This window comes from Halictus rubicundus, unplaced genomic scaffold (assembly GCF_050948215.1).
Source record: "Halictus rubicundus isolate RS-2024b unplaced genomic scaffold, iyHalRubi1_principal scaffold0175, whole genome shotgun sequence".
In the NCBI taxonomy this organism is placed as follows: Eukaryota; Metazoa; Arthropoda; class Insecta; order Hymenoptera; family Halictidae; genus Halictus; species Halictus rubicundus.
In genome coordinates, this window is record NW_027488716.1 from 408353 (window position 1) to 428259 (window position 19907).

The following is a 19907-nucleotide window of genomic DNA, read 5'->3' on the forward strand; positions in this document are numbered from 1 at the left end:
TCACCACGAGGAGGTTGCTGCGCAAGAGACCCGAAAGGAAGCCAGAACGAATTCAATACGCTTCCTTCTGACTCCCTTTCTTACAACGACGATTTACTATCTTATCAACTAAATTTCGCAGTTCGCTAAATGGGAAAGATTACTTTTCCACAGACGGAAAAGGTCACTTTACCATTTAGCGTATATCGAGTAATTATTGCGGAGTAAAAGGTGTGAATCGAAGAAGAAGTCTCCGATTCACGGGAGATGAAAAACGAATCAGGCAGAAGGCTCTGAGTCGCGAGGCAACAATAAAATAATCAGAGCAGAAGGCTATGACCCAAATCAACTAGCGAATTTAACAAACTGAGTCTAACACAATAATTGCTCGACAACTAATACTAACTTATAAATAATGTGAAATCTTCGATCGATGCGGTGTCTTCGTTCGACGATAACTTTGCTCACATCTGTTATCCTTTATCTGAAACAGACTAATAATAATTAGACACAATAAAATCAAGGAACCAAAATGGAAGACGATGAAAAGAAGACAAACCCCGTACATGAGTACGGCCTACCTAACATGCACGAGAGTGCGAATCTAACCGGCTTACGAGAGCCAACCTAACACCAGCTCACGAGAGCCAAGCTAACCCCGTACACGAGTACGGCCTACCTAACATGCACAAGAGTGCAAATCTAATCGGCTCACGAGAGCCAAACCTAAGACCAGCTCACGAGAGCCAAGCTAACCCCGCACACGAGTGCGGCCTACCTAACATGCAGAAGAGTGCGAATCTAACCGACTCACGAGAGCCAAACCTAAGACCAGCTCACGAGAGCCAAGCTAACCCCGCACACGAGTGCGGCCTACCTAATATGCAGAAGAGTGCGAATCTAACCAGCTCACGAGAGCCATCCTAAGACCAGCTCACGAGAGCCAAGCTAACCCCGCACACGAGTGCGGCCTACCTAACATGCACAAGAGTGCAAATCTAACCGGCTCACGAGAGCCATCCTAAGACCAGCTCACGAGAGCCAAGCTAACCCCGCACACGAGTGCGGCCTACCTAACATGCACAAGAGTGCAAATCTAACCGGCTCACGAGAGCCAAACCTAAGACCAGCTCACGAGAGCCAAGCTAACCCCGCACACGAGTGCGGCCTACCTAATATGCAGAAGAGTGCGAATCTAACCAGCTCACGAGAGCCATCCTAAGACCAGCTCACGAGAGCCAAGCTAACCCCGCACACGAGTGCGGCCTACCTAATATGCAGAAGAGTGCGAATCTAACCAGCTCACGAGAGCCATCCTAAGACCAGCTCACGAGAGCCAAGCTAACCCTGCACACGAGTGCGGCCTACCTAATATGCAGAAGAGTGCGAATCTAACCAGCTCACGAGAGCCATCCTAAGACCAGCTCACGAGAGCCAAGCTAACCCCGCACACGAGTGCGGCCTACCTAACATGCACAAGAGTGCAAATCTAACCGGCTCACGAGAGCCAAACCTAAGACCAGCTCACGAGAGCCAAGCTAACCCCGCACACGAGTGCGGCCTACCTAACATGCACAAGAGTGCAAATCTAACCGGCTCACGAGAGCCAAACCTAAGACCAGCTCACGAGAGCCAAGCTAACCCCGCACACGAGTGCGGCCTACCTATCACGCACAAGAGTGCGAAATCTAACCGGCTCACGAGAGCCAAACTAACCCTTTTTCATTGAATGAAAAGGTATTCTGAAACAAAAACTGCGTGTTTCGATTAATAATTGAAAGAGAGCTGCCTTGAAGGTGAAGATGGGCCAAGAGTAAACAAGGAGAGCATTGAAGGACCTTCAGCTCATCCCGAGGTAGCCTAAAGTAAATTCAGACACAGTTCAATTACATACACAAGTTTTTATAACTAGCAAGTCTTAAATTCTATTTTCAAATGTTATCGCAAAGTTATAAATGAGCATTTGTAAGATTACTAGAGGTTCTTACAAATAGAGAATAATACCGATTGCCCGGGTCTCACCACGAGGAGGTTGCTGCGCAAGAGACCCGAAAGGAAGCCAGAACGAATTCAATACGCTTCCTTCTGACTCCCTTTCTTACAACGACGATTTACTATCTTATCAACTAAATTTCGCAGTTCGCTAAATGGGAAAGATTACTTTTCCACAGACGGAAAAGGTCACTTTACCATTTAGCGTATATCGAGTAATTATTGCGGAGTAAAAGGTGTGAATCGAAGAAGAAGTCTCCGATTCACGGGAGATGAAAAACGAATCAGGCAGAAGGCTCTGAGTCGCGAGGCAACAATAAAATAATCAGAGCAGAAGGCTATGACCCAAATCAACTAGCGAATTTAACAAACTGAGTCTAACACAATAATTGCTCGACAACTAATACTAACTTATAAATAATGTTAAATCTTTGATCGATGCGGTGTCTTCGTTCGACGATAACTTTGCTCACATCTGTTATCCTTTATCTGAAACAGACTAATAATAATTAGACACAATAAAATCAAGGAACCAAAATGGAAGACGATGAAAAGAAGACAAACCCCGTACATGAGTACGGCCTACCTAACATGCACAAGAGTGCAAATCTAACCGGCTCACGAGAGCCAAACCTAAGACCAGCTCACGAGAGCCAAGCTAACCCCGCACACGAGTGCGGCCTACCTAATATGCAGAAGAGTGCGAATCTAACCAGCTCACGAGAGCCATCCTAAGACCAGCTCACGAGAGCCAAGCTAACCCCGCACACGAGTGCGGCCTACCTAATATGCAGAAGAGTGCGAATCTAACCAGCTCACGAGAGCCATCCTAAGACCAGCTCACGAGAGCCAAGCTAACCCCGCACACGAGTGCGGCCTACCTAACATGCAGAAGAGTGCAAATCTAACCGGCTCACGAGAGCCAAACCTAAGACCAGCTCACGAGAGCCAAGCTAACCCCGCACACGAGTGCGGCCTACCTAATATGCAGAAGAGTGCGAATCTAACCAGCTCACGAGAGCCATCCTAAGACCAGCTCACGAGAGCCAAGCTAACCCCGCACACGAGTGCGGCCTACCTAACATGCACAAGAGTGCAAATCTAACCGGCTCACGAGAGCCAAACCTAAGACCAGCTCACGAGAGCCAAGCTAACCCCGCACACGAGTGCGGCCTACCTAACATGCACAAGAGTGCAAATCTAACCGGCTCACGAGAGCCAAACCTAAGACCAGCTCACGAGAGCCAAGCTAACCCCGCACACGAGTGCGGCCTACCTATCACGCACAAGAGTGCGAAATCTAACCGGCTCACGAGAGCCAAACTAACCCTTTTTCATTGAATGAAAAGGTATTCTGAAACAAAAACTGCGTGTTTCGATTAATAATTGAAAGAGAGCTGCCTTGAAGGTGAAGATGGGCCAAGAGTAAACAAGGAGAGCATTGAAGGACCTTCAGCTCATCCCGAGGTAGCCTAAAGTAAATTCAGACACAGTTCAATTACATACACAAGTTTTTATAACTAGCAAGTCTTAAATTCTATTTTCAAATGTTATCGCAAAGTTATAAATGAGCATTTGTAAGATTACTAGAGGTTCTTACAAATAGAGAATAATACCGATTGCCCGGGTCTCACCACGAGGAGGTTGCTGCGCAAGAGACCCGAAAGGAAGCCAGAACGAATTCAATACGCTTCCTTCTGACTCCCTTTCTTACAACGACGATTTACTATCTTATCAACTAAATTTCGCAGTTCGCTAAATGGGAAAGATTACTTTTCCACAGACGGAAAAGGTCACTTTACCATTTAGCGTATATCGAGTAATTATTGCGGAGTAAAAGGTGTGAATCGAAGAAGAAGTCTCCGATTCACGGGAGATGAAAAACGAATCAGGCAGAAGGCTCTGAGTCGCGAGGCAACAATAAAATAATCAGAGCAGAAGGCTATGACCCAAATCAACTAGCGAATTTAACAAACTGAGTCTAACACAATAATTGCTCGACAACTAATACTAACTTATAAATAATGTTAAATCTTTGATCGATGCGGTGTCTTCGTTCGACGATAACTTTGCTCACATCTGTTATCCTTTATCTGAAACAGACTAATAATAATTAGACACAATAAAATCAAGGAACCAAAATGGAAGACGATGAAAAGAAGACAAACCCCGTACATGAGTACGGCCTACCTAACATGCACAAGAGTGCAAATCTAACCGGCTCACGAGAGCCAAACCTAAGACCAGCTCACGAGAGCCAAGCTAACCCCGCACACGAGTGCGGCCTACCTAATATGCAGAAGAGTGCGAATCTAACCAGCTCACGAGAGCCATCCTAAGACCAGCTCACGAGAGCCAAGCTAACCCCGCACACGAGTGCGGCCTACCTAATATGCAGAAGAGTGCGAATCTAACCAGCTCACGAGAGCCATCCTAAGACCAGCTCACGAGAGCCAAGCTAACCCCGCACACGAGTGCGGCCTACCTAACATGCAGAAGAGTGCAAATCTAACCGGCTCACGAGAGCCAAACCTAAGACCAGCTCACGAGAGCCAAGCTAACCCCGCACACGAGTGCGGCCTACCTAATATGCAGAAGAGTGCGAATCTAACCAGCTCACGAGAGCCATCCTAAGACCAGCTCACGAGAGCCAAGCTAACCCCGCACACGAGTGCGGCCTACCTAACATGCACAAGAGTGCAAATCTAACCGGCTCACGAGAGCCAAACCTAAGACCAGCTCACGAGAGCCAAGCTAACCCCGCACACGAGTGCGGCCTACCTAACATGCACAAGAGTGCAAATCTAACCGGCTCACGAGAGCCAAACCTAAGACCAGCTCACGAGAGCCAAGCTAACCCCGCACACGAGTGCGGCCTACCTATCACGCACAAGAGTGCGAAATCTAACCGGCTCACGAGAGCCAAACTAACCCTTTTTCATTGAATGAAAAGGTATTCTGAAACAAAAACTGCGTGTTTCGATTAATAATTGAAAGAGAGCTGCCTTGAAGGTGAAGATGGGCCAAGAGTAAACAAGGAGAGCATTGAAGGACCTTCAGCTCATCCCGAGGTAGCCTAAAGTAAATTCAGACACAGTTCAATTACATACACAAGTTTTTATAACTAGCAAGTCTTAAATTCTATTTTCAAATGTTATCGCAAAGTTAAGAGAGAATAATATCGAGCTAATAGCTGCTCATTTATAAGATTACTAGAGGTTCTTACAAATAGAGAATAATACCGATTGCCCGGGTCTCACCACGAGGAGGTTGCTGCGCAAGAGACCCGAAAGGAAGCCAGAACGAATTCAATACGCTTCCTTCTGACTCCCTTTCTTACAACGACGATTTACTATCTTATCAACTAAAGGGCCTAGCCGATTAAGATGGTCAAAACTGCCCTTAGAGGTTTTTCAATGATTAATGAACCATTCGAAAGCTGACCCAGAAAAACCCCTCTGAGCCAAATTTCAACCCCCTATCTTGCCTGTGAGGGTAGTTACAGGGTAAAGGGCCAAGCCGATTAAGATGGTCAAAACTGCCCTTAGAGGTTTTTCAATGATTAATGAACCATTCGAAAGCTGACCCAGAAAAACCCCTCTGAGCAAAATTTCAACCCCCTATCTTGCTCGTGAGGGTAGTTATAGGGTAAATTAGATTTCGCGCTTTTCCGCGCATTTCCCACACTCTGATGCTTCCTAAAATTCTGAAAAAAATGTGGCATATTTTGGATCCTAAGGCAGATTTTTGAGAATTTTTTCAGATTTTTTTCTTGCAAACTGTGGTCGCAAAAAATGAAAAACCTCCAAAAAATCGGAAAAATGTACATTTCTCAAAAATATGAAAACATGCTATTTTGCTGTTTAGTGCCCCGATAAAGTACCATAACAGGCAGTGTCCTCAATTTTTTTTAGATTTTTTCTTGTGGGCACTTTTTGTCCAGACAAGAAAAACCGAATTTTTCCGCCGTTTCTGCTATTTGGAGGAAAGTTACACTTGTTGGTTTTATCGCAGGTATATATTAAGTCATTTTAAACATTATTACATTGAAACAAGTAAGTGTTTGACCTAAGAAATGTTTTAAGAGAAAAAATGGATTGTATTTTGTGCAGTATATACTAGAATGTTCGTAACGTTTACAAGATCGCCGGTTGGCACAGCGGTTAGGGCGTCGGACTACGGAGCGGATACGCTGGTGTTCGAATCCCGTCGGTGGGAAAGTTTTTTTTCCATACGTCATCTTTATTTTTTCAATTTCTTATATGGTTTATTCATGTGATTTTAACAATATTTTTTTAATGTTTTAAAAATATTGAGGTAACATTTTGAACTAACTTTTATTTATATCACTCCGATTTTACTTCGAATTTAATGATATTATTTTCTCGGATTAGGCAATAAATTAATATTTATATTATTGTGTTCGTCCACGATTTCGCAGTTCGCTAAATGGGAAAGATTACTTTTCCACAGACGGAAAAGGTCACTTTACCATTTAGCGTATATCGAGTAATTATTGCGGAGTAAAAGGTGTGAATCGGAGAAGAAGTCTCCGATTCACGGGAGATGAAAAACGAATCAGGCAGAAGGCTCTGAGTCGCGAGGCAACAATAAAATAATCAGAGCAGAAGGCTATGACCCAAATCAACTAGCGAATTTAACAAACTGAGTCTAACACAATAATTGCTCGACAACTAATACTAACTTATAAATAATGTGAAATCTTCGATCGATGCGGTGTCTTCGTTCGACGATAACTTTGCTCACATCTGTTATCCTTTATCTGAAACAGACTAATAATAATTAGACACAATAAAATCAAGGAACCAAAATGGAAGACGATGAAAAGAAGACAAACCCCGTACATGAGTACGGCCTACCTAACATGCACGAGAATGCGAATCTAACCGGCTTACGAGAGCCAACCTAACACCAGCTCACGAGAGCCAAGCTAACCCCGTACACGAGTACGGCCTACCTAACATGCACAAGAGTGCAAATCTAACCGGCTCACGAGAGCCAAACCTAAGACCAGCTCACGAGAGCCAAGCTAACCCCGCACACGAGTGCGGCCTACCTAACATGCAGAAGAGTGCAAATCTAACCGGCTCACGAGAACCAAACCTAAGACCAGCTCACGAGAGCCAAGCTAACCCCGCACACGAGTGCGGCCTACCTAACATGCACAAGAGTGCAAATCTAACCGGCTCACGAGAGCCAAACATAAGACCAGCTCACGAGAGCCAAGCTAACCCCGCACACGAGTGCGGCCTACCTAATATGCAGAAGAGTGCGAATCTAACCAGCTCACGAGAGCCATCCTAAGACCAGCTCACGAGAGCCAAGCTAACCCCGCACACGAGTGCGGCCTACCTAACATGCAGAAGAGTGCAAATCTAACCGGCTCACGAGAGCCAAACCTAAGACCAGCTCACGAGAGCCAAGCTAACCCCGCACACGAGTGCGGCCTACCTAACATGCACAAGAGTGCAAATCTAACCGGCTCACGAGAGCCAAACCTAAGACCAGCTCACGAGAGCCAAGCTAACCCCGCACACGAGTGCGGCCTACCTAATATGCAGAAGAGTGCGAATCTAACCAGCTCACGAGAGCCATCCTAAGACCAGCTCACGAGAGCCAAGCTAACCCCGCACACGAGTGCGGCCTACCTAATATGCAGAAGAGTGCGAATCTAACCAGCTCACGAGAGCCATCCTAAGACCAGCTCACGAGAGCCAAGCTAACCCCGCACACGAGTGCGGCCTACCTAACATGCACAAGAGTGCAAATCTAACCGGCTCACGAGAGCCAAGCTAACCCCGCACACGAGTGCGGCCTACCTAATATGCAGAAGAGTGCGAATCTAACCAGCTCACGAGAGCCATCCTAAGACCAGCTCACGAGAGCCAAGCTAACCCCGCACACGAGTGCGGCCTACCTATCACGCACAAGAGTGCGAAATCTAACCGGCTCACGAGAGCCAAACTAACTCTTTTTCATTGAATGAAAAGGTATTCTGAAACAAAAACTGCGTGTTTCGATTAATAATTGAAAGAGAGCTGCCTTGAAGGTGAAGATGGGCCAAGAGTAAACAAGGAGAGCATTGAAGGACCTTCAGCTCATCCCGAGGTAGCCTAAAGTAAATTCAGACACAGTTCAATTACATACACAAGTTTTTATAACTAGCAAGTCTTAAATTCTATTTTCAAATGTTATCGCAAAGTTATAAATGAGCAGCTATTAGCTCGATATTATTCTCTATTTCGCAGTTCGCTAAATGGGAAAGATTACTTTTCCACAGACGGAAAAGGTCACTTTACCATTTAGCGTATATCGAGTAATTATTGCGGAGTAAAAGGTGTGAATCGGAGAAGAAGTCTCCGATTCACGGGAGATGAAAAACGAATCAGGCAGAAGGCTCTGAGTCGCGAGGCAACAATAAAATAATCAGAGCAGAAGGCTATGACCCAAATCAACTAGCGAATTTAACAAACTGAGTCTAACACAATAATTGCTCGACAACTAATACTAACTTATAAATAATGTGAAATCTTCGATCGATGCGGTGTCTTCGTTCGACGATAACTTTGCTCACATCTGTTATCCTTTATCTGAAACAGACTAATAATAATTAGACACAATAAAATCAAGGAACCAAAATGGAAGACGATGAAAAGAAGACAAACCCCGTACATGAGTACGGCCTACCTAACATGCACGAGAATGCGAATCTAACCGGCTTACGAGAGCCAACCTAACACCAGCTCACGAGAGCCAAGCTAACCCCGTACACGAGTACGGCCTACCTAACATGCACAAGAGTGCAAATCTAACCGGCTCACGAGAGCCAAACCTAAGACCAGCTCACGAGAGCCAAGCTAACCCCGCACACGAGTGCGGCCTACCTAACATGCAGAAGAGTGCAAATCTAACCGGCTCACGAGAGCCAAACCTAAGACCAGCTCACGAGAGCCAAGCTAACCCCGTACACGAGTACGGCCTACCTAACATGCACAAGAGTGCAAATCTAACCGGCTCACGAGAGCCAAACCTAAGACCAGCTCACGAGAGCCAAGCTAACCCCGCACACGAGTGCGGCCTACCTAACATGCAGAAGAGTGCAAATCTAACCGGCTCACGAGAGCCAAACCTAAGACCAGCTCACGAGAGCCAAGCTAACCCCGCACACGAGTGCGGCCTACCTAACATGCAGAAGAGTGCAAATCTAACCGGCTCACGAGAGCCAAACCTAAGACCAGCTCACGAGAGCCAAGCTAACCCCGTACACGAGTACGGCCTACCTAACATGCACAAGAGTGCAAATCTAACCGGCTCACGAGAGCCAAACCTAAGACCAGCTCACGAGAGCCAAGCTAACCCCGCACACGAGTGCGGCCTACCTAACATGCAGAAGAGTGCAAATCTAACCGGCTCACGAGAGCCAAACCTAAGACCAGCTCACGAGAGCCAAGCTAACCCCGCACACGAGTGCGGCCTACCTAACATGCAGAAGAGTGCAAATCTAACCGGCTCACGAGAGCCAAACCTAAGACCAGCTCACGAGAGCCAAGCTAACCCCGCACACGAGTGCGGCCTACCTAATATGCAGAAGAGTGCGAATCTAACCAGCTCACGAGAGCCATCCTAAGACCAGCTCACGAGAGCCAAGCTAACCCCGCACACGAGTGCGGCCTACCTATCACGCACAAGAGTGCGAAATCTAACCGGCTCACGAGAGCCAAACTAACCCCGTACACAAGTACGGCCTAACCGACAAGAAACTAAGAGTAGATGAAGTCAGAACTTCAATCTACTGAGGTGGCGCTTCGGGGCGCCCCGGGTTCGCCAATACCCGTACTCACCCACAGCAGTGAGTCCCTGAGGGACCTCCGTTCGGAGGAATACCAATTTAAAACCAGATATATAAATTTTAGAAGAAGAACTCTTGAAAGTTCAGAAATAATTTTTAATTTGAAAGTTGAACAATTTTAATCAAGAATAAATATAGCGAAATTAGAACGCAACAACCTACAAGCTTGGGTCGCCCCGGGTTCGCTAATACCCGTACTCACTCACGGCCGCATCCGTGAGTGAGCCCATGAGGGACCTCCGTTCGGAGGAATACCAATTTTAAACCATAAACACAAATTTTACAAGGAGAACTTTTGAAAGTTTAGAAATAAATATTCGATCGAAAAGATGGACAATCCGAAGCAAAAATAAATCGAACGAAATTGGGGCGCAACGACCTACAAGCTCGGGTCGCCCCGAGTTCGTTAATACCCGTACTCACCCACGGGCCCGGCCCGTGAGTGAGCCCCTTAGGGACCTCCGTTCGGAGGAATACCAATTTTATGTTAAAAATATAATATTTCAGAGGACGAATTTTATGTAAAAAATATAATATAATTTCAAAATACCAAATTTATTTCAAAAGTATAATATAATATAATAAAATTTCAAAATACCAATTTTATGTCAAAAATATAATATAATATAATAAAATTTCAAAATACCAATTTTATGTCAAAAATATAATATAATATAATAAAATTTCAAAATACCAATTTTATGTCAAAAATATAATATAATATAATAAAATTTCAAAATACCAATTTTATGTCAAAAATATAATATAATGTAATTTCAAGAAAAGAAACTTGTGAAAAATTCCGAAGCAAATTCGAATTAAAAATACAGAAATAATAATTGACGGCTTTCGTTGAATAAACACGTATACCAAAATAGAAAATGTATATTTCTATTGTCACTTACCAGCTGTTGAAAGTTGACCAAGGTGAGCGGAGACCTTTCTCGGGGGGGAGCGTAGCTCCCCCCGTGATTGGCCGACACCCCCCGGGATAGTTTCCCGGTTAGTGGGGGGTGTCGGTCCCCCCTCCCCCCGATAGGGGAGGGGGACCGTGGGGGGTTTTTGGGGAAAGGAAGGGTCGGGGCGTGCCGGATCGCGCCTCCGACGGCCCTTCCTTCCGGTGGCGGCGTCCTCTTGCTCTGGCCGGGGCTGGTTCCTTCGGGACACTGGCCCCGAGCGGGGCACGAGGACTCCGGGAGCTGTGGGTGGACCGAGCTGGGGCTCGGGAAGCCCAATCCGAAGGCTCCAGGGATGGGGACACCGGGCGGGTCCCTCCGCCCGGGGTCTTATAGAGTAGGCAGTGGGGGAGGCTAACCCCCTCCCCCGGGGTGGCATGTATTAGCTGGGAGGTGTCCTGTTGAGTACTCGCGTGATCCAGGCACCTCCCATGTAGCTTAGGTGGGCGTGAGGTTTTAGTGGGTAGTCTCCGGGGGCTCCGCCCCCCGGAGAGAATCCCACATAACCCCGGCTTCCCCCAGGGAGTCGGGGTATGTATAAAACATTTCCTCACGATAAAAAAAAAAAAAAAAAGGTGAGCGGAGACGCCTTTCAGGAACCGCTGTCCGACCGCGAACCAGCTTAAGGTGGACCAGGGTTGACCAGTGATGTCCACTGCAGCTCTGGAGGATCCCTGGTCCACTCGAAGGTAGGTGAGGGTAGGCCAGGGTGGTCAGGGTGGGCCAGGGCAGTCCTGGAGAACCTCTGGTCAACTGCAAGGTCCTTCGTCCTTCTGGTCCCGGAGCCCTCCCGTTCCGTCCTGAGTACACACCACGACTGACTGACTGAGCGCGGACGCCGTGGTGGGGTGCGCGGTGCGCAACTCCCCCACCCCAAACTAACTTCGCCAGAGTTCGATCGCCGCGATAGTAATTATTGATAAATTTGTTATTTCTGGCTGCTTAATGTTTATAACAATTTCTTTTGGTAATGGTATCAACAAGCAATCCCTTGACCATCTTGCCATCTAATTTTTTAGTAAAAATACCTAATAGAACTCGAGATACAGAGTAACTTTTGAACCATGAATATTCGCACGTATTAATTTATCGAACACATTTCACTGATAAATTTATTATTTCTGACTGTTTAATGTTTATAACAATTTCTTTTGGTAATGGTATCAACAAGCAATTCCTTGACCATCTTGCCATCTAATTTTTTAGTAAAAATACCTAATAGAACTCGAGATACAGAGTAACTTTTGAACCATGAATATTCGCACGTATTAATGTATAGAACACATTTCACTGATAAAGGGCCTAGCCGATTAAGATGGTCAAAACTGCCCTTAGAGGTTTTTCAATGATTAATGAACCATTCGAAAGCTAACCCAAAAAAACGCCTCTGAACAAAATTTCAACCCCCTATCTTGCCCGTGAGGGTAGTTACAGGGTAAATTAGATTTCGCGCTTTTCCGCGCATTTCCCACACTCTGATGCTTCCTAAAATTCTGAAAAAAATGTGACATATTTTGGATTCTAAGGCAGATTTTTGAGAATTTTTTCAGATTTTTTTCTTGCAAACTGTGGTCGTAAAAAATGAAAAACCTCAAAAAAATCGGAAAAATGTACATTTCTCAAAAATATGAAAACATGCTATTTTGCTGTTTAGTGCCCCGACAAAGTACCATAACAGGCAGTGTCCTCAATTTTTTTTTAGATTTTTTCTTGTGGGCACTTTTTGTCCAGACAAGAAAAACCGAATTTTTTCGCCGTTTCTGCTATTAGGAGGAAAGTTACACTTGTTGGTTTTATCGCAGGTATATATTAAGTCATTTTAAACATTATTACATTGAAACAAGTAAGTGTTTGACCTAAGAAATGTTTTAAGAGAAAAAATGGATTTTATTTTGTGCGATATATACCAGAATGTTCGAAACGTTTACAACATCGCCGGTTGGCACAGCGGTTAGGGCGTCGGGCTACGGAGCGGATACGCTGGTGTTCGAATCCCGTCGGTGGGAAAATTTTTTTTCCATACGTCATCTTTATTTTTTCAATTTCTTATATGGTTTATTTATGTGATTTTAACAATATTTTTTTAATGTTTTAAAAATATTGAGGTAACATTTTTAACTAAAATACATACAAAAATAGTTTTGCAGTATCTATTATTTCCTCGATTCTCTAATTGTATATGTTCATCAGTGCGGTCCTGTTTAACATTGTGAATATTAAAATTCATTAATCTAGTTTCTAAGCCTTGCGTCTTCAGAAATTAGGGAGGAAATAAGAAGAACTCTGAATAAATAACACGCAGCAAAGTATTGGTTTTTGTCAAATTGAGAGAAAAGGGCTACATACTACCACTATTTTGAAAGTGAGGTATCAGGTACAAATAAGCCTGTAACAGACCTGGCTGCGCCAGGCCTGTTCCTGACCGCACGCGCCCGAATCCGAGCCCCCGAACACGACCGACGGATACCGAGATCCGCCGGTACCCGCGAGCGCCCCCGCGAGCCCCGCATCACCGAACCGATCTTGGCGGGAACCGGAACCCGCCATGATGCGACACCGGCGCGCCGGATGCGTGACGACACCGGAAAAGCCGGCCGCGAACCGTACCGCACCGCACCCCCTCGCCCGGCAAGACGAGAGAGACGGACCGGAAAACGGTCTCTTTGGTTTTCCGCCGCGATAGCGATCAGTCGCAGGATCGAACCGTATTTACTAGCCGCCGATATCGACCGCCCGGATACGATCGACCCGCGCTGTTCCGACGCCGAGAAACCGCCCGCCGATTCTCGCGGAATACTAGTTTGCCCGCGAATCTTAGAACCGCGAGTGTGCCGAGTTATTCGCGACCCGCGAACACCGATCTACGCCGCTGCGTGCCAGATCACCTGGAGAGCCGCCCCGAACGCCGAGCGATCGAGGACCGGACCCCGGGTAAGTACCTTACCTTCCCGTTAACCCGATACCTCCGCTCCCGCCCACACACCCACGGAGAGCGAACCACCCGCAGCCGGCCCCTCGCCGGCCGCCCTGGGGCACGGGCTCTCCGCCCGCCGAAACTACCCTGGTCCGGATACGCCGCCGCGTACGGCCCCGACCCCGCCGTAACCTGAGGCACGAACCGCGACCGCCGCGCCGACCGCCGAAACGCGAAGCCGGGACAGTGACGAACGTTTGAAATACTCGCGTCGTTAATCACCCGTGCCCGACCGTCCGCGACCCCGCCGTAACCCTCGCGTTATCCTGCGAGAACCCTGGCACGGCGAGCCAAATCCGGCCGCGAGGAATCCGTGGTGACGAGATCCGCCGGGAAACGGACTCGTTACAAGCCTAAGCCATTCCTCTTTATTGTAAGGTACATGAGGAAGTAATTCCCGTTTATAGTTACTTGAATGAGAGACTTGTTCTGTGGACATTTATGATACGGATCAGGAAGTTCATTATTTTCGGTGGGATGCAGAGGCAATTCATAGTATACTAGGTCAAAAGTACCAGCTTCTACACAAACGAGTAGACAACAAAACCTTTCCAAAAATTGGAAACAATTGGAACTGCAAAAAGACTCCATTTCGAACAGTATCCTCGGTAGATACTCTTGATTTTCTGGAAATGACAGAAGTAGATTTAAAAATTCTTTTCACGGAATCTTACCAATTTTCACAAGCAATTTCATATCAGGCAGAAATCGTGGACGAACATAATAATATAAATATTAATTTATTGCCTAATCCAAGAAAATAATATCATTAAATTCGAAGTAAAATCGGAGTGATATAAATAAAAGTTAGTTAAAAATGTTACCTCAATATTTTTAAAACATTAAAAAAATATTGTTAAAATCACATGAATAAACCATATAAGAAATTGAAAAAATAAAGATGACGTATGGAAAAAAAACTTTCCCACCGACGGGATTCGAACACCAGCGTATCCGCTCCGTAGCCCGACGCCCTAACCGCTGTGCCAACCGGCGATGTTGTAAACGTTCCGAACATTCTGGAAGGGGTCGTAAATCCTCTTCCGCACGACGCGAGGCACGCTCGGGTTGCGCTACAACCCCAATAACCGTGTCTCTGGTTTTCGTCAAACGGACGAAAACCAGAGACAGTAAACGCACATTTTTTCCAGCCCTTGGTCTTCGTCACCGGACCTCGGCCAAGGGGCAATAAATTAGCTGCTAGCCACTTGGCTAGCACGGCGTACATGGGCCACTTAGGCCTTCGTCGCGCTGCTCCGGGGTCCCATAAATCGCGCATCTTGGGAACTCTCCCTTATTGACTTGAGGTGGGGACTTCCTCCTCCACCGGTGAGGGCTGTTTCAGAAGATCCTCCGCCCTCAAGTCAAATCAACGAATGGGGATGATTCTTCCCCCGAAAACGGGCCCATGGCCAAAAAATCGCGTCACCACCGAGGTGACAAGTAAGCGGGCCTCGGAGCAGAGCGGCAGAATCAGCAAAGTCGGCATCAGAAAAAGTCGGCTTCAGAATCAGACCACAAGTATTCGAGTCAGTAATCGCGCCATACCGTACCACCGCTACAATTCATTGTATCCAAATTAACTAGTCACCCAAGGTTAGTTCGGCCGGTGACAGGGCATTTGTTAAGTTTGAAATAAACTCTATTTGACACAAACGCGCGCATAATTTCTTCCTAAAAACGAACAGCCCAAATATCCAGAAGCTTACAATCGACTGGCGACTCTCGTTGTAATCTTAAACACGACGGAGTTAGAAAAGGCAAAAAGATAGGGGAGAAAAAGAAAAGAGAATAGAAAAGGAAAACTTGAGAAGACAGTGACAGCGATAGGGACAGCGGAAAAGAGTCATAAACAGAGAAAGCTAAGAGGTAGGCGAAGGACCGAGACTAACGAAAACCAGAATCCTGGCGACGTTCTCAAGGATGCATTGGAAATTCGTGAAGGGCCGGTTACCAAACGTACGACTAGCAGACAGGAAATAGAGAATAATAGCGTGACAGAGTTGGAAAGGAAAGAGAAATTCTTAGAAGAAATATATGCATTGGCGTACGTGGTGATATTGCCACCACAGTATCAAGAAGGGCACATTCTGACGTTAACAGTCTTTTTATTAATTAACATTTGATAATTAACTTTTTCAAAAAATGGAAACCTATTTTGTTGCCTCATTTAATGCATCTTGATATTCTTTACAAGAAAGTGTTAACCTACTTTCATGAAAAAATGATTTATTTAAGAGATATGAGAGGTTCAATGTGACGATCATTTACAACTTAACATCCGCAAATATTGGAGAAGTATTTTAGAAGAGAAGAAGAGAAGGGAAGACAAATAATGAAGAAGTATCGATTTTTTCACATAAGTAGGTTAACACTTTCTTGTAAAGATTATCAAGATTCGTTAAGTGTTACAACAAGAAATATATGTTTCCATTTTTAAAAAAGTTAATGACCTTTATATATCCTGTACGTGTCCACCTATAAAAAAAAAACTATTAACATCAGAATGTGCCACTCTTGATACCATGTAAATCAAGTGGTAATATGCGGAGACCTACCCTCTATAATTTCTTTTTAACTCTTTCCACGTAACGCTGTTATCATTTGAAAATCTATATGTATAAATGTTCAAATCGCTTGATAATTTTAGTGGTGCTGTAGTTATGCCAGACAGTGTATCTAGCTGTATACGTGTATGCGTACCTAATCCATGTGTACTACCATAAATTAAAAGTTTCATGAATCATTCTGTTTCTGAATGAAAATAATAAAACGAATATTGACGTTCTTAACGCGAAAAAAGAGACACGTGGTCCACATGCTTTTAAGTGTGAATAGAAGTGATTCAGACGGTTGTCCTTGCCATTATAACAGATTTTTTAAAATTCTTAAGGAAAGTAATCCGAATGAACTATGAACTTTCGGTTACCACAACGGTTTCGAGAAGGGGTCAAACTTTCAGACCTATGTACTTACTGTATATTATAGAAACGCAGCAACGTCAGGAGCAGTTGTTGCAAACTTTACTCCGTAACATCACATCGTCCTATGCTTTCGACGATGCTCCGGAAGTTTCGGTATCAATACGCTACGTACAGCCTGATGTAAAGACCTTTAATTGATTTCTCATCGTATGTCGTTACTACCGACTAAATTCCGTTGGCAGAGTTGAAGTTGTGGGGCTAGTACATTAACACTAGATTTACGGGACCGGTCAAAATGACGGGTTCTAATATTTTTAATTAAATATTATTAAGATTCTAAGGATGCATACATAAGAAATTATTTAGCAAATTTATTTCTTTAGGTATATATTATTTTAAAAATATTACTAAAAATGTGGGTAGCACGTTCTTGTTATTTTTATGAAGTAATGCAAAATAGTCGCTTTTAGTGCTCCGTAAACCTAGTGTTAAACTGAATTAGAACTCGTATGTTCCTAAACGAACTGCACGCGCAAACTTATACAACAGTCAAATTCTTTCGACAGTAATCAACTTTAGCATCGTACGATTCCTCTATCTTCTGAGGAATTATAAAAGCATAATTAGTTATCGAACCTATTTGGTTGTCTCACAAGTTTGTTTTGTCTTCGACCACTATGCGCAATACGAATCTAGTATATTATCGAAATAAAATTTCGATAAGCTGAAATAAAATATCAACAAACAGCTACAGTATATAAAGTTTAGATTGTTTTTGGAATAAATATGATTTTTCTCCTTTAAGGTCGTGTGAAGGTCAACATAAATTTGTATCGTTGAACTCGCCTTTCTATGAGCTGAAGGGTGGAAAACCCTATTAAGTTCTTAAAGGAAACAAAATTACTGACAAAAATATCATAATAGACTATATGTCAACCACATGTTTCTCAATCAGACTATATGCTACTTTGCACCGGTCATTCTCTCTGAATATTTTTTCCCGTATCATGAAAAGCAACCGAGCCACATATTTTAACTGCTCAAGTTAGACAAGACACCCTGCGTGCTATACTGCATGTAGTATAGACTGGAGTTGCGTGTGTTTCTGTTGTTATGGGGTCCATTACATTGTACAAAACTGGGACTTGAAATTAGGCACAGGGTTAAACATATTTGATTTCTGCTGCATTTTCACTGTGTACAGCGAATAACATTCTTCTGGAGCATTGATCTGGGATATGTTTAATTGAAATCAACTGTCATTTACCGGGATCGAGTGGAAGTTCAAAAGTGGACGAGTTTCTTGGTCGAACAATCAGACAACTTGTTAAACTTGAACATGTTCCCAATGAGTTCTTTGAGTTTCGCTACACCACGTTCAAGTGAATTCGAACTCGTAAAGCATGAACAAGCATCTCACTTTGTGACGGTGACCAATCTTAGCCAAACAAAAATTCGTCAAAGTTTCGTGGAGACACATTTTTCTAAATCCTGGATATAGTAAGATCGATCGTCTCTTATCAACTCGTATTATTTTTAATTTTTAGATATATGAATTATATTTAACCAGTTAGTAAAATGAGGGAGGCTAATGCAATGAAGTGACAGGGGGATAGGAAAATTAAAGACTACAGAGGTGAAATAAGTAAGAAGAACAGTTTAGAACAGAGCTGCTCAATATGCCTACACTCCTCGTCAGAAAGATAGCCCAGGTGTGCTATGTTTAATTTCTCAATGACGCATGTAAAGTTTTACGTTTGTGACGTATAATATCAAAACTTTATGAGCTCAGAATATGCGGGTCGTTGAAAATAATTAAAAATATTATAAGGTTTAGTGTGCAACAAAAAAAAATTGTTTTACTTTAAGAAAGAAATGATAGCACATGTACAATAAGAAAATAATAATGAATATAAATTTTAACTAACAATAATTACTTATCAAACATATATACTTATTTAATAATGGGTACATCCTCCTTTATTTTCTATTACTTCTATTGTACGATTTGGTATCGATTTATATAGTTTTTGGATGTAATTTTGACATTCGCGTACAATTGCATTTTTCAATTCTTGTACGTGTTGATACTGCTTTCCATTCGGGTATACGCCGCGAACAAGTTCTGCCCAGCAATTTTCAATAATATTAAGGTCCGGGGAGCGTGCAGGCCACGGCAAAACAGATATATTATTTTCATTAAAATATGATTGGACCAATCTTGATGTGTGTACAGATGCATTATCTTGTTGAAAGATGTAATCAGGTCCAGAGATGCATTCTGCATGATTATTTATTTGTTCTTTGATTAAATTTATGTATTGGACACTATTCATTCTCCCATTGATGAACTTGATACTTGTCGTGCCGAAATAACCGATGCCGGCCCAAACCATTACGCTGCCTCCTCCCATTTGTCGTCGGATTGCTGACATTGTCCCTTTTCTTATGTCATGAAAATAATATTCGAACCCATCAGGACCATCCAGGTTAAATTTTTTTTCGTCCGAAAATAGTACTCTTTTCCATTTTTTTCCCAATGCACTCTTTCTTTTGCAAAGCGTAAACGTTCTGCTTTGTGTTTCGTTGTTAACGGAGGTTTCTTTTTTAATTTTAGCCTCTTAATATTTTTGCAGGATAATAGAACTCGACGAACACTCGAAACACTGGCACTAACACTAGATTTTCCATTATTTGCTTCGTTGTTAACTGCGAGTTGGAAGCTACACGCATAATTGCTCGATGACGGCCGACCAGTACTTTTCTTTTTGCCATAATCTTCAACATTTTTTTAAGCAATTGTGTATTACTTTACGACTTCTTTTTATTACTTTCGATATTTTCGCTACTGATAACTGTTGCTGTTTTAGTTCAAGAATTTGCTTTTTTTCAGACTCGTTTAATTTTTTTCCGCGTCCCATACTTACAAATTTATATAATATTGTACTGTAATCTTTACTCGTTGATAGATCATGAAATACTGAGCATTTCTAAACATATTAACAGAGTGTGCTATCATTTCGACCTTAGTATGGAACAGTTTTTCTTTGTTGTATACAAACATCTACGACATTGTGATTTATTTCCAGCAAGCCGCATATTCTGAGCTCATAATATTGTTTTGATATTGTACGTTACAGACGAAAAATTTTACATGCGTCATTGAGAAATTAAAGATAGCACACCTGGGCTATCTTTTCGACGAGGAGTGT